This window comes from Lissotriton vulgaris, chromosome 4_1, assembly GCF_964263255.1.
Source record: "Lissotriton vulgaris chromosome 4_1, aLisVul1.2, whole genome shotgun sequence".
Lineage (NCBI taxonomy): Eukaryota > Metazoa > Chordata > Amphibia > Caudata > Salamandridae > Lissotriton > Lissotriton vulgaris.
In genome coordinates, this window is record NC_141691.1 from 164,358,352 (window position 1) to 164,384,268 (window position 25,917).

Consider the following 25,917-nt stretch of genomic DNA (forward strand, 5'->3'; position numbering starts at 1 on the left):
ATTCGCCGGGCGGCCAAACACGACCTCATACGGACTCAAACCCATTCGCAAATGCACAGTCATTCTTGTGGACAGAAGAGCTAGGGGCAAAACATCTGGCCACTGCAAACCAGAGCTCGCTTGAATTCTGGCCAATATTAATTTCAAAGTGCCATTATAGCACTCGACTAAACCAGCTGATTGGGGGTGATTTGCAGCGTGGAACTTCTGCCTTATTCCTAATCCCTCACAAACTATCTTCATCACTTGACCCACAAATTCACTCCCATTGTCACTCCGGATCATTCTCGGCAATCCATACCTAGGGAAAAATTCTTTGATAAGGGCTTTTGCTGTGGACAAGGCAGTATTGTCCTTCAAAGGGTAAGCTTCCACCCATCTAGAAAAGGAGCAAACAACCACCAACACATGTTTCAGGTTGTTGCACCTCTCCATGTGGATGAAATCTAGCTGAAAAGCATCGAACGGATACGTAGGAGGAGCAAAATGACCAGCCGGGGTTAGAGTTCCCTTACCAGGATTGTACATCAAACACACCATACAGTTCTTAACCAGATTCTCTGCACATTTAGGAATTCCTACATTCTTCCAAACCGGAGCCAACAACTTGCAAATCCCTTTCACGCTGATATGTGCCAATCCATGAGCCATTGTAACAACTGGAAGCACATATGCATCGGGTAACAACCATCTTTGATGCTCCGACAAATCAGTCCAACAACCATTCGAATCCAGTTTACCCTTACTTTCTCTCCATTCATTCAACTCTTTCTCTGTAGCTTCAGCTTGGATAGATTTCACACTCTCAATCGTATCTTCACACATACTTTTCTCTGGAACCCATCTCGCCGGACCTGCAACATACATTCGGCTCATCACATTTCTCGCAGTTTCTTTCGCAACTTCATCCGCAAACGAATTACCGCGACCAACATCATCCGTAACTTTCTTATGCGCACTACATTTCACAATCGCTACTTGCAATGGCAAAGTAAGTGATTCAAGGAGTTCATTCACCAACTGGCCATGCTGGATTTTCATCCCATGCGAAGTCAAGAATCCACGCTCTCGCCACAAACGTCCAAAACTATGAGCAACACCAAACGCATACTGACTATCAGTGTACACATTCACTCATTTTCCTTTCGCCAACACACATGCTCTCGTTAATGCAATCAACTCTGCTGCTTGCGCTGAATTATGTGGGATACGTGCAGCTTCAACAATCGTATACAAAGTCGTAACAGCATATGCCGCAGTCGTATTACCATTCGGAAGCTTGAAGCACGAACCATCAACCCACAAAGTACCATCACACTCAGGAAGAGGAGTATCCCTAAGGTCTATCCTCCCTTTCGTTTCTTCCTCAGTTCTAAGGAAACAATCATGCTGTTCTGTGTTATCTGACTCAGCTGAAATCGGCAACAACGTAGCTGGATTCAACGTGTTGCATCTCTTAATATGCACATGACTCGCTAACAAGGTCAATTCGTAACCCGACAACCGAGCACTAGTTAAATGCTGTGTCTTGGTACAATTCAACAAGGTATCCACTGCATGTGGAACCATCACAATCAATGTATTGTCCATAACCAAGCCAGCAGACTTTCGAATCGAAACAGCCGCTGCTGCTGTAGCTCTCAAACAACTCGGCAACGCTCTAGCTACCGGATCTAAAGTCGACAAAAATTAAGCACATGGACGTTGCTTATCGCCAAACTGTTGAGTCAACACTGACAATGCACATTCCTCTCTCTCGTGGACATACAATGTGAAAGGCTTACTGTAGTCGGGAGTACCCAACACAGGAGCCGAACACAAAGCATTACGTAATTCTGAAAAGCTCTTCTGACATTCGTCAGTCCAAGGAATAGGATTTGGAGTATCCTTAACAGTAAGAGCTATCAAAGGCTTCGCTAACAACGAGAAATTAGGGATCCACTGTCTACAGTACGACGTAATACCCAAAAACGCACGTACTTCTCTCTGTGTCGTAGGCACACTAATTTTCGCAATCGCTTGAATTCTTTCTGGGGTCAGTTTCCTTCCCTCCTTCGATAAGAGGTGACCTAAGTAGGTAACTTCTTGTCGACAATATTGCAACTTAGAGAGAGAAACCTTATGATGGAAATCAGACAAGTGGCGTAACAGCGACAAAGTAGCCTCGCTACAAATCTCTTCATTGTCAGCAGCAACTAACAAGTCGTCAACATATTGAATAAGAGCAGCACCATCAGGTAACACCAACAAATCAAGTTGCGTTTTCCAAGCTTGGCTATAGATCGACGGACTCTCGCAATAGCCTTGAGGAGCGCGCTTAAAGCGGAAACTTCTTCCTCCTAAAGAGAATTCAAACATATTTCTACTCTCCACGGCAATCGGGATGCTGAAGAAAGCATTCTTCAAGTCAATCACTGAGAACCACACGGCTGTAGCCGGGATCAAAGACAACAAAGCGGTGATATCAGGTACAACAGGAAATTGCGGAACAACGATCGTATTCACCTCACGAAGATCTATCACAAACCTATATACAGGAGGCTGTGAAGAATCAGTTCTCTTCAGAACAGGCAAAACAGGACTATTGCACACATTACCTCTCGTTTCCTCAATCCCACCCTTCTCAATGAGATCGTAAATGATCGCCAAAAGTGCTATCTCACCATCACTCGAGATACAATACTGTGGAATACGCGGTAACTTAGCATTCGCCTTGAGTGTCACAACATATGGCGGAATCTCCAAGAGGCCTACATCGTTCGGACTAGAAGCCCAAAGCGAATCAGGGAGGGAAGACAATTCAGGCGGAAGTCCAACTTTAGATATATACATCGGAGAGTTCACTCTCTCACCCAATGTAAGATGTACTACTGACGGAGAACAATACAGCGTTGCATACAATCTCTTCAACAAGTCCAGTCCCAACAAGTTCTCACCACAACCGGTCGTCAAAATGAGGGGTGCTTCAAATCTACGAGGTCCAACAGAAAGAGGCAATGTAATAGAGATTGGATTCGTAACCGGGGCACCAGAAAAACCTACTGAAACATTCTTTAAGCCAGACAAAGGTGCGCCAGGGAGTTTAGAGTGCATGATAGAAATCTTTGCAGCACCAGTATCCAACAGAAAAGACTCTGACACACCTGTTGCAATCACTTCAACATAAGGTCCACTCTGATCTACTGGAACTGAAACAACTCCCTCTCTTTAGTCTTCAATTCCTTAGTCTTCTTATCCGCTTTCTCTACCTCATCTTTATGCCTATTTTCACAGTACTGGGCAGTCGCCGAAATCTGTGCTGATGTGGAAACAGCCCAAGCACTCTCAGAATCCTTCAATTTATTGCACAATTCGGGAAGCAAATTTTGTACGAATTTGTCGACGAACAATCTCTGGCCACCCTCGGTAGCCATGTCCTGACCACTATGATCTACAAAGGTCTCTTCGAACCGCGTGAAAAAGTCGGACACAGTTTCATCTTTCTTCTGTTTACATGCAGACAACTTGTGCCAATTGACACGCACTTCAGGCATCAAAGTCTTCATATAAGTAATAATCTTACCAGGGAGTTCAGTAATCAAATCCTCAGGCTTAGCGCCGCCTACTTGTCTGTTATCGGCATCTCTAAGATTAACCCATGTCTCACCTAATTCCTCCGCATGATCCGTATGACGAATCTTACTCCAAATAGGCTGTGGAACAACATTCCCAAACAACATGTCTATATCTGCCAAATTCATGATACACGAACCCACAGTCTGAGTGAGCTCCTTATAGTACCCTGCTGGATTTTTGCGCGGATCAGGCAAAGACTACTTAATAGCCAAAACTTCAACACGCTTCCAAGGAACATGTACCCAGACACGCTGAAAGTGTGCAGCAACACTTCCATCAGTAGGTCTCCAAACTGGAGGAACCGCACGCATCGGATATTGACGCGCTTTTCTCCCTACTGACGAATCAGGCTCAAACAGTCGCTCAGAAGGAGTGTCACTTCGGAATGATAATAACGTCGCAACAGCTTTCTCAATCTCGAGAAGACCCACAATGGTCCCTTTCGCAAATTCGGATCGTATTTGGTACAACTCAGAATGAGCTTTTCCCACTTCTTCAATCCAATGTTCATGAAGGAACACACACATCATCTCAAAGACGTACCAATGTTTTGGTGCTTCCCATTGATGGAAAACATCCATAATACCTTCAAGATCATACTGTGTGGAATACGTAACCCATTTACGTGCCATGTGATCCAACACAGTCCGTTTGTTAGCATCAGGCAACTGACTACGCGATTGCCTACGCTCGACAACAGGAGACATACCCAATGATCCCAACAGAGGAGAAAAGATACTAGAAACCGCTGCAGTCATTCTTTGTCTAGCAGAAGGAAAAGGTGAAAGAATAAGAGAAGACAGAACAATATTAGAAGAATCCAAAGTCGTAACAGAAGGAGTAGACAAAACAGGCGTAGGAGTAGCAGACGAAGGAGGAGGCAAAGTCGGTGGCCCTGGAGAAGGCAGCACCAATGGAATAGTAGCCAACGGAAGAGGAGCTGGCTGTGGAGGAATCGCAGGTGGCAAAGCAACCGGAGGATGCGCAACTACAACTGGTAACAGTGGTGCCATAGCATTCTGTGCATAAGGGGGTGGCGAACTCAATAGATGCAACATTAAAGGATCTTTCGCAAGATCTTTCTTTTCTTTTTGCTCTTTAGGTGGCAAAGCTGGGTAGCACTTATCTACCGCTAACTTCCTGATCCTAAGCATCTGTTCGCTCTCTTGCTCTTCCTCATTATCCCTAAACTGTATAGCAGCTTGTACCATTGACAAACCTCGTTCTCGTTTATTCTTCTTCGCTAACTTAATTTCTTTCTGTTTGGCTTCTTTGCGCCACATGCGGAATGAGTCAAACATTGCCGGCCGGGCTTTCTTCTTGAACAGTTTAACTTCGAGATTATCTAAAATCTCTGTTTCAAAGCTACCATAACGGGGCCACTGTAGGACACCGTCCTTTCTCGTATATTTTACCCAGACGTCATTATATCCGATGGGGCCCACTCCATGTTTTACGTAAAGCTCATAGGTCGGAGTTCCAATCGGAGGAACCGGACACGAATCCTCCAATAGGGAATCCCTAGTACAACCAAAACCAAATATCTTTCCAAGTCTGCTAAGACCAGGCATCTTTGCTCACTAGTCTAGCTTCAAACTTCAAGGGAAATCTCAAAACGATAGTCATGTGAAAACACGAGTCCCTTGGCTTTGGGGCCTGCAGGTACCAAATCAAAGCGATCCCGAAGGATACCGAAACAAAACTAAGGACTGGGAGACGCTCCACTCATACTTAACTGAAATGTCGATGGCGTCACCAGAAGAGCCGTCAATTGTCTCGCTCTACAAATTGTCTATGGCTCCAAAACAGGGCGACAGTCAGGGCAGCAGTCCTTCGTAGCCGTCGGAAAGCGGGGAACCTCGCAGCAAAATCTTTCGGACCACGACGACATACAGGGGCCTTCCTCCAGAATTTCCACACGAAGCTCCTCACGATCTTCGGGCTTGGACCGGTACCGCTGTGTTAGGCTCCTGCCCAACCCACACACTGCAGGAACGAGGCGTGTCCCAACCACTTCCCCGACTCACCGGTCACTCACTAGATGGTACAGATGAGTAAACCGATGACCCAGAAAAGGGGGTGGAATATAAACAAAGGCACCAAACCTTCCACCCCTGTAGAGCGTAGATCAAAATAACACCCTCCTCCTCGCTTCCGCACCTGCATAGACAGGGAGACAAAAAGATACACCTCACAATAACCTTTCAGTCCCCAATCCTACCTCTGTAACAAATGACCATATCCAGCAGTTCACCACACATGCACTTACCAGAAACAATTGCAGGGTTTGCTCCGAGGGGGTTTCTAGTCCGGGGTATAAAAACTCAGAGAGGACTTCTCTTGTATAAAACAGGACTAGTTATTCGGGTGTTTGGTTTGGGCGTGTAGGGATTCACAGGGTAAAAAACATGCCAAAATAACGGGCATGAACAAAAAACCCCTGTGCCTCTAAAAGGAGTGTGAGGGGGAAAAAGTATGGAGCTGAGAAACGATAACGGCTCGTCTCTCGGAAATTGACCGAAAGGCAATACCCAGCCGGGATACTACTCAGACGTCAGTTCCGCCCATAGCGAGGCGGATCGGTTACCACAAGACGTGTATACAATGCGAACGCCTAGCGTCCGTTAATCTTTGGTCTTGCAATGTCTCGGGTACAAAAGAAAAAAGACACCAAAAGGTGTCTGACAAACAGGAGCCCCTGGATGTCGTTGGCGAATCTCTAACAAGAGACGGGGGAAAACAGAAACAAGGAAAGTATACTAACTGACTAACTACAAAGTACACGGGAAGGGGAAACTAGGGAACAAGAGGGAGGGAACAAGTAGGTAGCAACAGCGGGACTCAGAGCAAGGGAAAAAAAGGGAGAAGGAAAAAGGCAATACTCCAACGATTCTCACGAGCCCGTGAGAATCTGCAACAGCCAACAAGCTTCACAGGAACCAAGAAAGCGGGAACCCACAGGTTAGCAATAACAAGCAACGACACTATGGTAGGACTCCCTTTTATACAACTGGCGTATCATGTGACGGCGAAGATATGGTCATCAAAAGAGGACTGGGGACCGAATCCTAACAGTACCCCCCCAATGACCCTCCCCACAGGCCGGGGCTTCCGGGGATGTTGTCTGTGGAATAGCCTCACTAAATGAGGCGCATGCACCCCTCCAGCTGGTTCCCATGTCCTATCTTCCGGGGCATAGCCCTTCCAATCCACCAGGTAATACAACCTTCCCCTCCTACGCCTAGAGTCAAGAATAGCCTGTACTTCAAACTCCTCCTGACCATCCACCAACACAGGGGCAGGAGGGGGCAAGACCTGATCTGACGGAACAAAGGGCTTCAACAATGAGGTGTGGAAAACTGGATGGATCTTATATTCCGATGGCTATAACAGCTTCATCGCCACAGGGCTGACCACCTGTACAACCGGAAAAGGGCCTACATACCGGGGCTGTAGTTTGCGTGACCCCTGTAGTCGCAGGTTACGTGAAACCAACCATACTTGATCGCCCACCTTGTAACCAGGGGCCGAGACCCTATGACGATCTGCCTGTACTTTCATAGCCGCCTTGGCTTCCTGTAGCCTACCCCTTGCCGCTTCCCAGATGTCACTCAATCGTTTACACACTTCGTCAATGGCTGGCATGTGCCCAGTGGGTTGGATAGCTAGGGCTCTAGGATGGTATCCCATAGAACAAAAGAACGGTGTCATTCCCAGGGCCGTGTGTACACTATTGTTATAAGCAAATTCTGCTATGGGTAATGCCGTCACCCAATCACACGACAGAGACGTAATCAAGCACCTCAGGTATTGTTCCATTGTCTGGTTGGTGCGCTCCGTCTGCCCGTCTGACTGGGGATGATACGCAGATGACAAGCGTATATCCATCTTGAGCACCAGACAGAGCTCCGTCCAGAAATGGGACACAAATTGCGCCCCCCTATCTGAGACTACTGCTGTAGGTAACCCATGTAACCGTACAACCGAAGTCATAAACTCCAAGGCCATTTCCTTTGCTGTCTGAATCTTTTTAAGTGGTATAAAGTGCGCCATCTTGGTGAACAAGTCTACTACCACAAGGATGGCTCTGAAACAGGACACCAAAGGAAGGTCAGTGACGAAGTCCATACTGATAGTATGCCAAGGGGAAGGAGGAACCGTCAACGGCTACAACAGACCCGAGGGCTTACTATGTGAGGGCTTATTGATGGCACAAACAGGACAAGCTGACACATACCGCTGAATATCCTGTGCCACAGTCTCCCACCAAAACCACCTCAAGCACAACTCCTTCGTTTTACCCATTCCAGGATGTGCGACTAAGGAGGAGGAGTGGCACCACTCCACCACCTTTAGTCTCAGCTCGGGGGGAACAAACAACCTATCACCCTGATATAACACCCCATCCCGGACCACCACCTGAGACAGCTGTAAACATGGGCCCAAATCCATCCTGCGCAACAGGTCTTCACCTTAGAAGCAAACTCTTCCACCGAAGCTGCTCCAACAATCCTCCTACAATCAATCATAGGTCTACTTTCCTTCCCTGATTTCACTTCCTCCGGATCAATATGAATCCGAGACAGTGCGTCAGATTTAATCTGTTGCGCCGCGGGTCTATATGTTATGATGAAATCCTATTCGTTGAAAAACAAAACCCATCACATCTGTCTTGGCGTCAATGCCCGGGCTGATCTAAAAAACTCCAGATTCTTGTGGTCCGTATAGATCGTGATCGTATGTCGGGCCCCCCACAGATAGTGACGCCATTCCTCAAAGGACAGTTTCACGGCCAACAACTCACGTTCTGCCACAGTGTAATTGTGTTCGGCAGGCAACAAGGTCTTCGAGAAATAGGCAATAGGATGCATATGACCCGTGCCCTCCTCCTTCTGCGACAGTACCCCACCCACCGCACCAGCGGAAGCATCTGTCTCTACGTAGAACGGCAAGGCAGGATCAGGATGGGCCAACACAGGAGCGGTCGTAAAGGTCTTCAACAACAACCGGAAGGCGCTCTGAGCTTCCTGGGACCACACAAAAGGAACCCCCTTTCGCAACAACCAAGTCATCGGCGCCACAATATCAGAAAAACGAGCGATAAATCGCCGGTAAAAATTGGCGAACCCCAGAAGTACCTGTATGTGCTTCACCGTGGTTGGTACCGGCCAGGTCACAATCGCCTGTATCTTTTTTGGGTCCATCCGTATTCCTTCTGCTGATATCAGGAACCCCAAAAATTCCACCTCTACCGCATCAAACTGGCACTTTTCGAGTTTGGCATAGAGCCGATGTTCCCTCAATTTCTGCAGCACTTGTTGCACATGCTTGTGATGTTCTACTCCTGTCTCCGAAAAGATAAGGATGTCGTCCAAGTACACAATTACTGTTCTATCCAGGTACTCACTCAGGACTTCATTAATGAAATACTGGAACGCCGCTGGCGCATTGCACAGGCCAAACGGCATCACACAGTATTCAAACAAACCGTGTTTAGTTTTAAAAGCCGTCTTCCACTCATCCCCAGGCCGCACACGAATCAGATGGTAGGCTCCACGCAAGTCCAGTTTTGTAAACACCGTGGCCTTGCGGAGCTGATCCAGCAACACGGGGATGAGAAGAAGAGGGTACCTGTTCTTCACTGTGGCCTTGTTTAATGTACTGTAATCCACACAAGCCCTCAACGTGCCTTCCTTCTTCGGTATAAAGAAGATCGCCGAAGACACGGGCGAAGAAGAAGGACAGATGAACCCTAGTTCTAGCATCTCATCCAGATATTCTTTGAGGTGTTTCTCCTCAGGGTCGGACAGTGCATAGACACGACTACAGGGCAAAGGAACCCCTTCCACTAGATCGATCCTACTGTCAAAAGACCGGTGTGGTGGTAAGCTCTGTGCTTAGCCCTTATCAAAGACATCGATGTAATCAGCATACTGCCTTGGGACCCCACTTTCTTCCATGGCTGCACAGAACAACGGAGGGACCTTCTCACTGGCCTCGCTATAACAATGCCTCAAACAATAATGTGAATCCAGAGTTACTAGACGCTGCACCCAATCAATCCTGGGATTGTGCTCCTGGAGCCAAGGCACCCCTAACACCAGACCGAAGGAAGGCGCATCAATCAAATCAAACACCACTCGCTCCGAGTGTCCGTTGTCACATAACAACCGCAGAGGCACAGTCTGTCTGGTGATGCACCCTGATGACAATTCGGTTCCGTCGATCGCTCTTACGGGCTCTGGTTGCTTCTTATATTGGCAAGGAACACCCAACTTCTCTGCTAGGGAGATATCAATAAAATTGCCAGTGGCACCCGAATCTAATAGCACCGATACAGGTACCCGTCTTTGCGCGCCAACAATAGCTGGGCAGAAATGACAAAATGTCTGGGCGCCAAATCCACTGCCCCCAACACCTCATACTGACCCCTTGAGTGCTCAGTAAGTTGGGACCTTCCCACCTGCACATATGCCACCTTTTTTCCATACCCTACGCCTGATGGTTTAACGGGACACTCCCTTGCAAAATGACCTCCCTGTCCACAATAGAGACATAAATTCTTATCTCTTCTTCTTTTCCTTTCTTCAGGAGTCAGAGGCCCCCTTACTACCCCTATCTCCATCGGTTCCGGTACAGACTTCTGTTCCCCAAGGGGCTGTTTAACTTCAGTTTTCATAAAGTTTCCTCGGGACACCTGAAAACGTACACGATCCCCACGTCGCTCTGAAAGCCTGTGGTTCAGTTTAACCACCAGGTCTATGAACGCTGCGCACTCCTCTGGGGGATCCACTACCTGTGACACCACATCCTTCAGATCATCATTAAGACCCTGGTAAAACAATGAGGTCCGCTTTTCCGCTGGCCAATGAGTCTCAGAGATCAACCGATTGAAGGTCGCTATATATGTCAGTAGGTCCTGTCTGCCCTGTCGCAATTTCAGCAATTCTGAGTCACTGGCTTGCATGAATGCATGTTTAGCAAATAATCCCCGCATCAACTCCTTGAAAGCATCATAATCACGCAACACCTGATCTTTGCCTTCAACTAAGGGGATAGCCCACTGGGCAGCAGTACCAGCCAAATATGAAAGCGTAAAGGCTACCTTTGCCGCATCGTCAGGAAAGGCACCAGGCCTACACATAAAGTGTAACTGACACTGATTCATGAACATACCAAATTTCCCACTGTCTCCATTGAATCGTTCGGGTTGAGCCAGGGGAACAGGAACAGGATATGTCACAGTGATAGCGACAGGGGTACCGCCTCCAGGATTACTCTGTCCCGCCCCTCCATACTGGAACGTAGCCGGCTGTATAATGGGTGTCGGACCTCTGGGTTGTACGTGCTCACGCGCCCTGACTGCACCCAACTCTTGTCTCAACCCTACGTTCTCCTGTCGTAAGTCCTGCACCTGAGCCTGTAAGGCAGCTAGGGCACCCATTACGTCAAGCATGGTGGGGGCTTCAGCCCCTGCCATGGCCCCTGATTCCACATCCATCCAAGTTCGGGCAGTGTATTTAAACGTGGGCTTGTTATTCTGTTAGGCTCCTGCCCATCCCACACACTGCAGGAACGAGGCATGTCCCAACCACTTCCCCGACTCACCGGTCACTCACTAGATGGTACAGATGAGTAAACCGATGACCCAGAAAAGGGGGTGGAATATAAACAAAGGCACCAAACCTTCCACCCCTGTAGAGCGTAGATCAAAATAACACCCTCCTCCTTGCTTCCGCACCTGCATAGACAGGGAGACAAAAAGATACACCTCACAATAACCTTTCAGTCCCCAATCCTACCTCTGTAACAAATGACCATATCCAGCAGTTCACCACACATGCACTTACCAGAAACAATTGCAGAGTTTGCTCCGAGGGGGTTTCTAGTCCGGGGTATAAAAACTCCGAGAGGACTTCTCTTGTATAAAACAGGACTAGTTATTCGGGTGTTTGGTTTGGGCGTGTAGGGATTCACAGGGTAAAAAACATGCCAAAATAACGGGCATGAACAAAAAACCCCTGTGCCTCTAAAAGGAGTGTGAGGGGGAAAAAGTATGGAGCTGAGAAACGATAACGGCTCGTCTCTCGGAAATTGACCGAAAGGCAATACCCAGCCGGGATACTACTCAGACGTCAGTTCCGCCCATAACGAGGCGGATCGGTTACCACAAGACGTGTATACAACGCGAACGCCTAGCGTCCGTTAATCTTTGGTCTTGCAATGTCTCGGGTACAAAAGAAAAAAGACACCAAAAGGTGTCTGACAAACAGGAGCCCCTGGATGTCGTTGGCGAATCTCTAACAAGAGACGGGGGAAAACAGAAACAAGGAAAGTATACTAACTGACTAACTACAAAGTACACGGGAAGGGGAAACTAGGGAACAAGAGGGAGGGAACAAGTAGGTAGCAACAGCGGGACTCAGAGCAAGGGAAAAAAAGGGAGAAGGAAAAAGGCAATACTCCAACGATTCTCACGAGCCCGTGAGAATCTGCAACAGCCAACAAGCTTCACAGGAACCAAGATAGCGGGAACCCACAGGTTAGCAGTAACAAGCAACGACACTATGGTAGGACTCCCTTTTATACAACTGGCGTATCATGTGACGGCGAAGATATGGTCATCAAAAGAGGACTGGGGACCGAATCCTAACACGCTGAAGTCGCCCCATGTTGGGCGCCAACTGAAGAACCGGGTTTTAGAACCCAGCAGCGCCAGGGATAACGCTTGATGTCTTCGGATTCCCCTGCCTCCGCAAATAGAGACACGGGACACTTCTTGATGACGTCAAAGACCAAATTTATTGGCTGCAACCAGGAACAGAGGTCTACGAAGCACAACACGGGTGGTTCGCTAGAGACTGCACAAATTCAATGAGCGAAGCATGGTCTTTTATGCCAAAAATCACATCAGTAATATACAAACTAACCAATCACAGTGTGACATTTCAAAAGTAGCGCATGACGACAATCCCATTTTCCGTTGTCCAGCCCACCAGAAATGACCAAGCACATTCCAGTATCCTGTTCGATCAGGCCGGACAAACCCATCATAAAACCTCAGCCCAAATCAGTGATTAAGCCATAAAGGAAGGAGCAGAAACAGATGGAAGCAAGATAGAAAGTTGGGTGCAGTGTACTGTAAACTCAGCAATGTCCTGCTCTTTGATCTTTATCTGACCAGCTGCTTAACAAGGAACTGGCTCAGCGAGGTCAGCCTCAGGCAAGGGAGTCAGTTCGGCCAGGTCACACAAGAGTCAGCTAAGGTGTACGGGTCCCAAGGACTCGTTCGGCCGCAGTCATCGGCCTATGTGAGGGCAACCACATAAAATGGCTGCCGTACACAAAATGGAACCCGAGGGTTCAAACGAAATCCCCGAATACGTGTTCTCATTGATCGATTAAGACGAAAACACTCGTACACACCGCACTCGTGATTTGCGGTTCGGGGACACCAAAATCGTCTATATCTGACGACCTTTATTGTACGGGTTCGGAACTTCCTAAAACTACGGAACTACAAAAGCCAGTTCGAAGCTACCTCAAATGTAATCCCTCAAATTTTCACTGCTGTAGACCCCTTCTGCCCTCTTGAACTCTCAATATAGAATTCCCTGTTCTAGTTGTCCTTGTTGCCCTTGTCGCTAATTTGTAAAACAATTAAGTGCCAGGGCCTTCTGGAAGGCCACTGCAGCCTGCAGCACCCATACCCTGCCAGCGCTGCCAATGACAATACCAACATAGCACTTCACCACTGTGTGACTGGATGCTGTTTATCTTCCTGCGAGCAGTACTTTGTCTCTTCTCCCCCTATTATATCTTCTATACTTACTGTAAAGTGGATCGACTGACGCCCTAGGTCTACAAAACTGCAAATAATTAACTACATTCAGAATTATGCACGAAATTGATAGTACGTATGAGGGGGAAGACCTTCAGAACATGTCTGCTTACTGGCTTCTGTACATTACAATGCATAGCTGTCATTAAGAGTATCTGCCAAAGTGGACACAAGCCGCATTCACACTCATTTTGGTATTTTCTTCTATGCCTGCTCCAGTTTTCGCACACTCAGTTACCACGAGCTGCTAACTTTGAGTTACTACCGGTACAAAGCACAGTGCTTTGTACCGGCAATAGTGGTGCAAAATGTTTTTGCTTATTTTATTGCCCATTACTTACCACAAAGGTCATAATCATGAGCAAAAACATGCAAGAGACTCAGTGCTATGCTTTGCTCCGACCCAAAAAATACTAATCTGAATTTTTATTATTAAACCAATTTTAAATATTTCATGGATAACAATAAAGAGGGCATTAATCATGTGACCAAGCACCAGGGCCGACCGTGCCCCATGGTTACTTCCATTGGTACTCACCACATAGTATAAAATACTAAAGGAAGGAGTGAAATATACCTCGACAACCCCAAGGCAAACACCCCTCCTCTCTTACCTGGGCTTCGAACATTGCAAAATCTAATTATGAACAGGCCCAGCGGAACTTTACATCACTTAAATTCCTCCTACAACAGTACTCACTTACCCATCATGTTTCATATTTTCAATCAGTCTCAGGACCCTCAGTCTCAGTCGGTATGCTAGCTTCCTGTCACCCCCCCTTTATACTGTAAGACATGTAGCCTTTTTAAGAGCGTCTCCCCTCCTCTTCCACAGCAGTAGTAAAGCGGGATACCTTTACTCATCACCTATAATATAAGGTGTTCTTAAGCGCCGTGTACAGCTACCAAGAGCCTGAATACAGAAAGAGGAACTAATCAATACGAAGAGATACAGCCCACTCATCAAAAGCACCCTGTTGGCGGGTGGACAGGCCACTATCGATAGATATTATCATAGCATAACACAGCGGTCTTGGAAGAGAATGCTCAACAGGAAACACCTAAAGATATAGGCTGGAAAGATACTGGTTTTCACAATGACCTGTGCCGTCGGATGGAAACGCTCAGTCTCAAGGTTTGCCTCAACTGGTTTCCCCCATTAAGGTCAACAGCAGCGACAGCCAGGGTTCAAGTAACGGTGCTGGGCATGCTGGAAACAATTTCTTCGACCTGGTAGAGGGTGAAGAACCTATAGCTCCTCCTAACTCACCCGTCTATGAAGATATGGGTTATTTGGAGGAAGCAGTTACCGAGGCGGTTGTCGTGCTACAACCGGGTCCACGCTCCAATGATGAAGGGGTATCGATGGACCTCTGCTACTCTCAAGCCACTGGAGAGGGCTGTGAAAATACAGAGGTTAGTGAAAACGTGATAGACAGTTAACATACATATTGGTGTACTGTATTTGTAACTAATGGGCTGACTCTCCTTCTTCTTATGAACTGTAGAAAGCAACCCCAAAAAGAACAGGGGACAAGGGACGGCTGTCAAAAGTTAATGACATAAATTTTTACTGTCTGTAGTGCTTAAAACAGACTGGAATTTCCACATGTCAAAGCAACGAGGGGTGTCTGTGCCTCTAGGAGGGTCAGCTGTGAAAAGGAAACTCCAGGGGTACCCCACGATGCCGTATTGCCTGTTGAAGGTTTTACTGCAACTGTTGTACTAGCATGTCAAACGTGACTATTACAGCCTTTGTTACGGTATCATCAAATGAAGATCCTCAGCAGGCTGCGCACGAGTGCCCGTGTGACTCATGCAGAGAAAGAACAATCCTTCATATATGTAGTTTGTTAGACCCGTACAAGGTGTATAAACTGTTAAGGGTTGTGTATGGGTTGCCCGCTGAAAAGAAATATGTCCACCCTGATATGCTGAAGTCCTTGTCAAAGGCACTCAATGAGATCCGATACCCCAGTGAACCAAGCTCAAAACTACAGGGTATGCCGGGGTTGTGTACAGGCTTTGATAGAAAGATGATAGAAAGACTTGTAGAAAGATGTATGTGTAAAATGTTTTTAAAAAATAGAAGAATAGGTTCTTAGCCCCCCGAAGACTGTTTTAAAATAAATAAGGTATTATTTAGTGTTACATACTTGCTAGTATTTAAAACAAAACAGTAAATGCCATGGTGCAAAGTGGCTAGGCATTATCCCATGGATACAGGTGTAAAGGATGTAGAACCACAGAGTGTATATCTGTAAAAAGTGAAAAGCCAAAATGCTATATACTATGAAAATGTGAAGCATGTTTTGTTTATGTTTTGCTAGTATTCTTTTTTCAATAAATTGGCCTTACACAAAAGAATGCGTCTTTCATTTCATGGGCTGTAGCGGTTGATAACATGTCGGGAACCTTTTAGGAAACTTTACTACGATAAAAGAGGTGTTGGTAGCTTTGGAAGCACCGAAGCTCTGTATAGAAGGGCTGTAGCTGAAAATGAACCGATAAACAGTGACCTGGTGAAGACCTGGTTATCAGGGGAAGAGACGTATTCACTCCACAAACCAGCCAGTAGGCGATTTAAGAGGCGCCCTACAATTGTTAATGCGCAAATAGATTATCAATGGCAAGCAGACATAATAAGCATTCAAGGTATAGCAATGCATAATAACGGTGCTCTTTATATATTAACCGTCATAGACGTATTGTCCAAGTACGCCTTTGCAGACCCACTAAACCATAAAAGAGGGGCTGGCGTCATAGCCGCTTTCAAAGCCATCTTCAAGAAGGTGCAACCCCCTCAAAAACTACAAACAGACACTGGGAAAGATTTCTTAAACAAGTAGTTTCAGAAATTATTAAAGGAGCACAATGTTCAACATTTTGTGTCACATGGAACTAAAAGCCACGGTTGTAGAACAGTTTAACTGAACTTTAATGTCTAAAATGTGGAGATATTTTACGGCCTACAACACCTACAGATACGTTAATGCTCTAAAGGCTTTTATAGATTTTTATAATGCCAGTTATCACCATTCCATCAAAACAAAGCCCATAGAGGTAACGCTGTATAATTTGTTAATGGTTTTGAGAACAGTGTACGGTAGCCATTTTGCTATAAGGGTGAAGAAACCTGTTTTTAAAAAAGGGGGCCATGTTAGGATTTCTAAATTGAAAGGGGTGTTTACGAAAGCATACCAGCAGACTTTTAGAGATAAGATATTTATGGTGGAAAGTGTGGAGCTTAAAGAAGGGTTGTATATTTACAGGCCAAAGGACTATAGTGTTTGGCGTCTTTTACAAGGAAGAGTTACAAATGGTACCCGACGATCTACAGAGGGTGTACAGGGTTGAAAAGGTTCTGAAAAGGAAGGGTAACGGTGCCAACAGTCATTCAACAGTTGGGTGTTGGTCAGCTCCCTGAAGATTGTGTGAGTTTTGGGACTGTCTAAAGCTCCTGATAAGATGGATACAGCTCCCTTTTATATTACCCTGCCGCCCAACGCCTCTAAGGACATGTACCCCGACAACCAGATTTCTAATTACAACGTGAAATTGGCTAAACCTGTGGACTTGAAAGGTGATTGGGAGGTATCCCTAACAGAAATCCAACTACAGAGAACCTGGAATACATTTGCACCAAACAAAGCCAAATTTATCATAAAGCTTGAGCAGGGCCTCATGTATGACTTTCCATACAGTTATAAGAGTTGTAGATGACATCAACAAATCCATATCCAACATTGAAACGTATACGAATATTCATCTGATGCTAGATAACATCAAAAGGAAGGTGTTTCTTAATGCGTGGAGTGGCGCTTGGTGAAGTAGACTGTCATAGAGTAGATTGTCGTGGAGTGTCATAGAGTGGAGTGTCATAGCGTGGAGTGTCGTAGAGTGGAGTGGCATAGTGTAGAGTGGAGTAAGGTGTTGTAGAGTGGAGTAGAGTAGAATGGCATAGAGTGAAGGAGAGTGAAGTGAAGTGTAGTGTAGTAGAGTAGAGTGCCATACAGTGGAGTGAGATAGAGTGAAGTGCGAGAGAGTGGAATGTCATAGAGTGGAGTGGAGTGTCGTAGAGTGGAGTGCCATGGAGCAGAGTGGAGTGGAGTAGAGTAGAGTGGAGTGGCGTAGCATAGAGTGGAGTAGCATAGAGTGGAGCTAAGTGTCATAGAGTAGAGTAACGTGTCACAGAGTGAAGTCGAGTAGAGTGGTGTTTAGTGGAGTAGAGTAGAGGGGAGTGGTGTAGAGTGTCTTGAAGTGTCATAGAGTGTCGTGGAGTGTCATAGAGTGGTGCAGAGTGGAGTGGCTAGAGTTTAATGGAGTGTTGTAGAGTGGCCTGCAGTGTTGTAGAGTGGAGTGTCATCGAGGGGAAGGGCATAGAGTGGAAGAGCATACAGGGTATTGGAGTAAATTGGTGTAGAGTGGAAGAGCTAGCATAGAGCACAGTAAATTGGCATAGAGTACACTGGCATAGCATGGAGTGTTGTGGAGTGAACTAAAGTAGCGTAAAGTGCATTAGAATGAAGTGGCATTGAGCGTTGTAGAATAGCATAGAATGTCATAAAGGGGAGTGGCGTACAGTACCGAAGAGTGGAGTGTCATAGAGTGAGGTGGGCGTAAATTAATAATAATAATAATAATAATTATCAATTTTATAAAGCGTATAGCTACCCAAATGAGGTGTCCATCGCTAGGTACAAGAATCCACAGGCCCAAATACAATTAAACTCCCCTATCTCCCACCCTTAAAGAATTAGGTTTTGAGATGTTTCCTAAAAACAAACTCTGACTACATTTGAAAAATAGAGGCAAAGAGTTTCATAGTTTTTGTTGGTTAAAGAAAAAGGGGTAACCCTGTGTCCCTCAGATCCTGGGTAATTAATGGTTAAGCAAAAAAATTGGTCTGTTGGGTAAAACAAAATTACTTTTGACAATGCTAGTACATGCAATCTAGGGCAGAAGCTCTCCTGTACACACTTTCTACAGGAATTAATACTTTAGAAAATAAGTGGGGTATTGTGTCATAGGGCCGGATATACGACCATTCAATTTTGCGTGTTGCAAATTGCGACTAGCAATTTGCGACTCGCAAATTAGAATATACAACAGTGTCTCAGGCACTGTTTGGGATTCCTAATGGGGTTGCATGTGACCTGCCTTATCAATATTCACGAGGCAGGTCGCAATTTGCAACCCATAGGGAATGACCGGCACTCGCAGGGATGGTGGCCTGCTGGGATCAGCAGACCATCATGCCTGTGACTGTTTTTTCAATGATGCAGGTCGTTTTTAAATGCAGCCCATTTTCCTTAAAGGAAAACAGGAGGCATTTAAAAAAGAATAGTGAAACGTTCTCGTTTCATTTTTGAAGAGTAGGCAGTGGTCCGTGGGACCATTGCCTCCTCTTAAAAAATATTTTTGGATCCAATCACAAAGAGGAAGGAGTGCCCTGGGGACCCCATCCTGTTTGTAAGTGGCTTACCACTTAATTGAACTTGCTATTAGGAAGGGAGGCCCTTGGTACGCCCCTTCCTAATAGCTATTCACAACCACTATTTTGCAAGTCACCCACTCGCAAAATAGCATTTGTACATACGAACACCATTTTTTTTGGAGTTGCAAGCGGGCAGATTTCCCGTTTGCGACCACAAAAAATGGTTGTACGGTGTGGAGCGGCTTAGAGTGGAGTATGCATGGTAAGGTAGTAAGTACACTGCCATTACAGCTAACACATTTTCAATTGAAATGCTAATTACATTTGCACAAACATACAATTTCTCTGATAAAACTATACAGGACACAAGAAATAATGTGTGGAAATGACATCACCTATTTATTGATTTGTTTGGATCATATTAAAATATTTGTTTCCTCCCCTCTTCAGAATTAAAAAAAACATGTGCTTCATTTGTGCTTTCCTAATTCGGACATAGTCTAAAATATTTGCACAGTTAATTTACAGACATTTAAATTTTGTTGTATGCTAAAAAAAAAACATTTATTTCACATGCCCAGATTGTGAGATAGATCTTTAATCTTTAAAGTCAGAAAAAGAAACAGGAATCTCCCTCAGATGACAGATGACAGAGCTTGACATTTGACCTCTGTCTTTCAATGCACATGTGACAAGATAAGAACAAAAATTAAAGGCTTGTTTACAGAAAGCAAGCAGTTGCGGAAGAATACAGGCTTATACTTCACAAAAGGGACAAAGACATGCTAGACAACCTAAAATAAATAAAGCCAGCAAATAGAAAGCAAGCAAATGTGAGTTACAAATCACAAAGCTAATCGTAAGCAATGGGCGGCAGGCATTCTAAGTCAGCTTTCAGAATGTACCCAAGACGTCTTTTGCAACTAGACAGCTTCGACCTAAAAACCACTGGTTTTAACGTTAAGAATTTTTCTTATGCTTCAATATTGAATGTGTTTGGGCTGCTAGTTTCATATTAAAGTCCTGGTTATGCAAAAGAAAAAATGAACATATGAAATAATGTTATTTTAGCTATTGACAACAGACAGCTTTAAGCTGGCATTTGGAGCAGCTATCTGAGATAGCACAAAAGAATTGGCAAAGCCACTCGTTTTCACAGCCAAGACTTAATGGTTTTGCTTTTGAATGCCAACTTGCTGATGTACCAACCACCTCTCTTCACTTTCACTTTACTTACAGACAGAGGGACCAAGACACTGCGTTTTCCATCTCTGACTAAGGATCTATAAATATTCCTCTGGTTTAAATGTGCATGGTAAACACCTGCTGTGGTGGGCAGAAAGAAGGGAGAACCAGGACCACTGGACACAGGGGTGTAACAGGTGCTGCAGCACCCACTGCAAAATTGCAAGAAACTTGGCAGGAGAAAGGGCAATAAACAAACCATGTGTTGTGTCTTTTTTCTTGAATCCTGTTGCATACTTTAAAAGTCAGTCACAGTATGAATTTAATTATGAAAACCAGCAGTTGTTTAACATACAACCGTTGATTACATTGTCATTTAGATTTCTGTTGTCAACAAACTTTGTGTATTTTGGCTTCATTCAAAATGTATTTGGTTTAACAAAAAAGTACATCACATTGAAGAAATGAGGTGTTTCAGTTATCATATAATACATTACGTGATAATTTCAAACGTAAACTTTAATGAAACATATGCTGGGGTCCAGGAGGAGGTAAAATATGAAATCTATCTCAAAAGGCCTCAAGAAGGTGAAAAACGTTCACAAGCTTTTTTCCATAGTTTAGAAATATTTTTAAACATATTGGGCCCGATTCACAGAATGAACTTAAGACTCAATCCTAAACTTACTACTATTTTGGCATTCACAGAATGAACTTACTACTTTTGGTATTCACAGAAGTTAGGATTTTATGTTAAGTTTGTCTTAAGACAGACTTAAGACAGACTTAAGACAAAATCCTAACTTCTGTGAATACCAAAAGTAGTAAGTTCATTCTGTGAATGCCAAAATAGTAGTAAGTTTAGGATTGAGTCTTAAGTTCATTCTGTGAATCGGGCCCATTGCCACTAACAGAAGTATAAATGATGGAGTGTTATGAGCACGACTATTCTCGAAACTAATATCAGCCCTGGAGAAAATGTTCCAATTAGTCTTATAGTGCAGGAGGAGACAACTAGAATGGGGCAACGGGACCCTGATTGGGTTATAGGAGCACATCCTGCTCTGATGAAGTACACTACCCTGCAGCCCACTGGGAAAATGCCAGACTGGCAGAAAGGCCAGTCCAGATCTAGTGATGGAAGCTCATGATCTAAGCAATGTCAAAAACAAAGACACAGTCAATAAAGGCTATTCCTCTGGAAAACATCCTTTACAATGCAGTCATTACATCGCACTGCTTTTACAACGCAAGTGTTACAACACAACTGCCTTTACATCGCATGCCATTACAAGGCATGCCATTACAACGCATGTCACTACAAGGCATGCCATTACAACGCATACCATTACAACGCATGCCATTACAACACATTATAAGGTAAGTAATGGGGATTGTTTTGTTTTAGGGTGGGTCTGGGTTTTGGAGTAGTTGGGAATAGTATTTTTACCCCTACACTATCCAACACTTTCCCAACTGTTACACTCACTGGAGGAGTGGGAATAGTAATTATTACCCCTTTACTAGCCAACACTTACCCTACTGTTGCCCGAAAAGTATTATGCGTTTTAATTGTATGCGTTGTAATGGAATGCGTTTTAATGGTAGTTTTTAAAAATGCGTTGTAATGGCATCCGTTGTAAAATCATTCGATGTAATGGTAGTTGCGATGTTAAAACCACATTGTAAAACCATGTGTTGAAATTGTTTGCGTGTAATGTCATATATTCTGCTACATAGTTCATTGTGCTTCTTTGTAAATATATTCCACTTGAGACGGAAATGAGGCAATTTCAGACCCGCAAAGCTATTTTAATGAGATAATGGGACAGATCCGGTGTGTTACTACCATACATTGTATGGTATCTTCACAATTACATCCAGTTTTTCCAGTCATTTTAAAACGTAAATTCTCACATTATTTTCAGAGCATATTCTGTTGTTGGCTTACTGATTGTAGGCATTTAATACCAAGGAGAAATACATTGCTTTAAAGCAAGCATTCGTATCGCAGCAGGGGCACCTCAAACATGAGAAACTTTATATAGTATAGTGTTGTCTCTGGATGGAGAGGGTAGAAACCAGATTTCATAAATAGGGTGTGATAGACGGACAAGCCCAGATGCAGTTAGAACAGTAATATATGGCTCACCTCACATCACACATATTTACAATTTAAGACACATGAAGGTAAAGCAATTTCCCCCAAATCACACATCAGAAACAACATATCAGGTATGGAAGATAAACTGCTATCCTACATTACTTTATGTTATGTTATGTTGTGGTGTGCTATTTTATGTTATGTTTCTGTGTGACCCTTGGTCAGAAACATTGGGGGGGGGGGGGGGGGGGGGGGGGGTTGTGACCTTAAGAGTTTCCAACAATCACACTGGCATATATAGAATAATACAAACGAGGCATGAGGGGGCTTAAGGGGCAGTGGAGACAGAAAGGAAGGCTGGTTGTTAGGGCTAGTAAGTGGCAGAAAACATAATATTTTGTAAAACAAAAATAAATGTGTGTTTTCGTCTGGGGGTATATTTAACCCCTCAACTGCTGGGCCTTCAACTCCCTGCCCTCTCATCCCACTCATGCTAAGCCCTTAGGCCTCCATAACTTTTTGTCCACACAAGGTAGCCACGCCAAAGTTGCGTCCTTTTTTTTCCAACATCCTCGAAATTCTAAAGGTACCCAGGGTTTGTGGATTCTCCCGTAGCCCAACTTTTATATATTTTGTGCTTTCAACCTAAATCCAGTTTGTGGTGGAAACCAGTGTGAAACTCATGGGTGATCTAGAAAAGTTATACATTTTTGAAAACTAGGCAAAATTCCTAATTCAGCAAGAAGTCATATGTGTAATCCTTCAAAGTTTTCCCAAAGAAATTAACTATTAAATAAAGAGATATTGAAAATGAGTAGGAAAAACAGCCATTTGTAACAATGTTTTCATCTGTAACGTTTTGTTGCGACAGCCGATTTACAAGCAATGTACCATTGCGTTCGTTAGACCCTGTTGGTTGTGGGGATACATAGGGTTTGTAGGTTCTCCAAGAACCCGAGGTACCCAGAGCCAACAACTGAGCTGAACAGTACAATTGTTTTTCATTGTGTACTGAGTATTGGTCAAGTCACATGGTGAAACATGCAGAGTAAAAAATAGGTAACCTATGTATTTCTGAAATGGGCACAAGATATGGAGTTTAGGAGTAGTGGTTATTTATACATCTCTGAATTTGTGAGTAACCCTACAAGCATATGATTTAAAGGGCATTTTTCAAACTGTCTTCTTTCTGACACACTGGCTTACATTTTACAGTCATAAATAAAGCAAAATCCAATTGGTAATAAGAAATATCCTACTAATCTATGCTCCCACATGTCTTTGGATAAAAATGGTACCTCACTTGTGCAGGTAGGCCTACTGCCTACAACAGGAAATGCCCCAAAAGGTAAACATCCCTCACAATGAAGCCGTCATGACAAAGTTGTAACATCGCATACCATTACCCCACAAGTCGAAACAATGACTTGTGGAGGAGGGAGAAGGTGTTGGATTTAAAATCCAACACCTTCCCTACTGTTCGCACAGACTGGAGTTGGAATAGTAAATTATGCTATTCCAATATCTAGCGCCACCCTCCGCAAGTCGTTGTTCCGACTTGCGGCATAATGGTATGCACTGTAATTTCAAGCAGAGTGAAGGCATGCATGAAAAGGAGACATATTCGCCCCAAAATGCAACAAGGATACATCACATTTTTCCGTTTAAAATTAACCAGTTTTTTGCAATTTGAGTAGCTGCGGATTTAGGGCCCTTGCTCAGCGGCACCCAGGGAATCCTAGCAAACCTGTAAAAAAAAAATTAGACACCTGGGGGAATCCAGGGTAGGTTACTTGTGTGGCTCTCACCAGATTGTTTTACCCAGAATCCCTTGTAAACCTATACATTTGACTAAAAAAGCTAATTTTCCTCACATTTCTATGATGGAAAGTTCAGGAACTGTGTGGAGCCACAAACTTCCTTTCACCCAGCATTCCCCTAAGTCTTTTGATACAAATGGAACTTCACTTGTGGGGGTAGGCCTAGTGCCCACGACAGGAAACGGCCCAAAACACAACATGGATAAATCACATTTTACCACTCAAAACTGGCCCTTGCGTGCGGACTCCTATTGACCTCGGTTTGATCCGTTCCTGTCATAGGCATTAGGCCCAACCACACAAATGGCACCATGTTTTTATTTGCCACAAATGAGGCAATCCTGGGTGTTAGAAATTTTTTGGATTCCTGCGGATTGGGGATGTTTCCATCACAGAAATAAAAGGAAAATGTGTGATTTCAGCCAAAGTTTGGGGTTTGCATGCCATTGCAGCTAAGAACACCTCCTAGGATTCACACAAGGCACACCAACCTGGAATTCTATGGCTGTCTACTTTTCAAAAATGTCTGTGGTTGATAGGTTTCCATGAGTGGTGGCCGAGCACAACCCCAGATCCCACAGCTACCCCTATTGCTGATCTCTCCACCAAGCACTTAAGGGCCATTTGTGTCATGGTCTCTTTGCCCACCCACATAACTGAGGTACCATTTTTACCGGGAGACTTGAGGGGATGCTTTCTGGTAGGAAATGTGTGCCTACCTCCAGATTCCAGACGTTTTCCTCTCATAAATGTGAGGAAAATGTGTGTTTTTGTCAAAGTTTGAGGTTTGCAGGGCATTCTGGGTAAATAAATAATGTGGGATGCATGCGAAGCACACCACCCTGGAGCCCTCTGGATGTGTAGTTTTCATAGCTGTCTGGGTCTGAAGGAAGTGGCCCGAAACGGGTGACACTGGACACTCAGGACCACCTATATGCCTTCCCAAATAATGACGAGTCGGTCAGACAGTAGAGATTAAAAAATAATTCGTTTATTACCTATACACTGCAGCGGAGCCCAATCTGATCAGTCTCCGAGGAGGACTGCAGAGGGGTCTGATCTCCCGCCTCATGGTCACAACAGCTATACAATTTTTACACCTCCAGAGATCCACCCAAACTGGAATTTTCCAGCTCAGGCCACAGCGAACAATGGGAGGCACATACGATGGGCTGTGCCACTGTACGAGGAACACGCTATCTCAGTCTCAAGGCCATGCAGCAGATCTCTACCATGTAAAGCTGTGAGAAGGAGCGCATTTAATGCGAAAAAACATGTAACAATAAACAGTACATTCATTAGGACAACGAATCTCCAACCTTGAGGAATACGAGTCAGTGGGGCGAAGTGGCCTTTTCGCAGAGGCGAGCATTACAGAGACAGTCACTTGATCTTGGCTATGAAGCAAAAGGATGCCAATAAAGATGGCACCATGCAAGCTAACATAAGAAGAACAAGGGTTCATACGTGGAAATAGAGCACGGTAATCACAAGTGTTACAGGAATTATATTTCAAATCCAACAGGTCTGTTAGGGTTTTCCTGATTGGCTGCCTATCCAATCCCAAAATGTTCAGCTTTTCACCAATGCACCTGGCCTATATGTAAAAACAGTACTCAAAAGAATCAAATGTCCTCTCGCTTGCCATTGAGATGGGATGCTTTAATCCGCAGAAAAGATGAAAGAAAGCTGAGGTTTTAGGGGTGAGGGTGGGGCCTGATGTTGAGATGGACAAGACCACCCACATTATTTGATTAAAAATATATATTGCTGCCATACGGTGGGCTAATTAACCCCATCTGGCCACCCGTGGGGGCAGAAAGAATGCTGCCCCCTTTACTTGGGGATGGCATGGCCATGCCCATGCCAGTCAGCCCGCCCTTATATTTAAAACAAAAAACCTTTTCCTATCGTC

General features: G+C 44.7%; 1 long non-coding RNA gene across 3 annotated transcripts in view; it reads left to right on the plus strand.

Annotated features, from left to right (window-relative positions):
• The window catches only part of LOC147718523 (uncharacterized), a 290,327-nt gene extending 269,974 nt beyond the window's left edge, over window positions 1-20,353 (plus strand). For all 3 annotated transcript variants that reach the window (XR_015309983.1, XR_015309986.1, XR_015309984.1), the window contains one exon: window positions 20,133-20,353. This is a non-coding gene — a long non-coding RNA (uncharacterized LOC147718523). The remainder of the gene's footprint in view (window positions 1-20,132) is intronic.
• The last annotated feature ends 5,564 nt before the right edge of the window (window positions 20,354-25,917 follow it).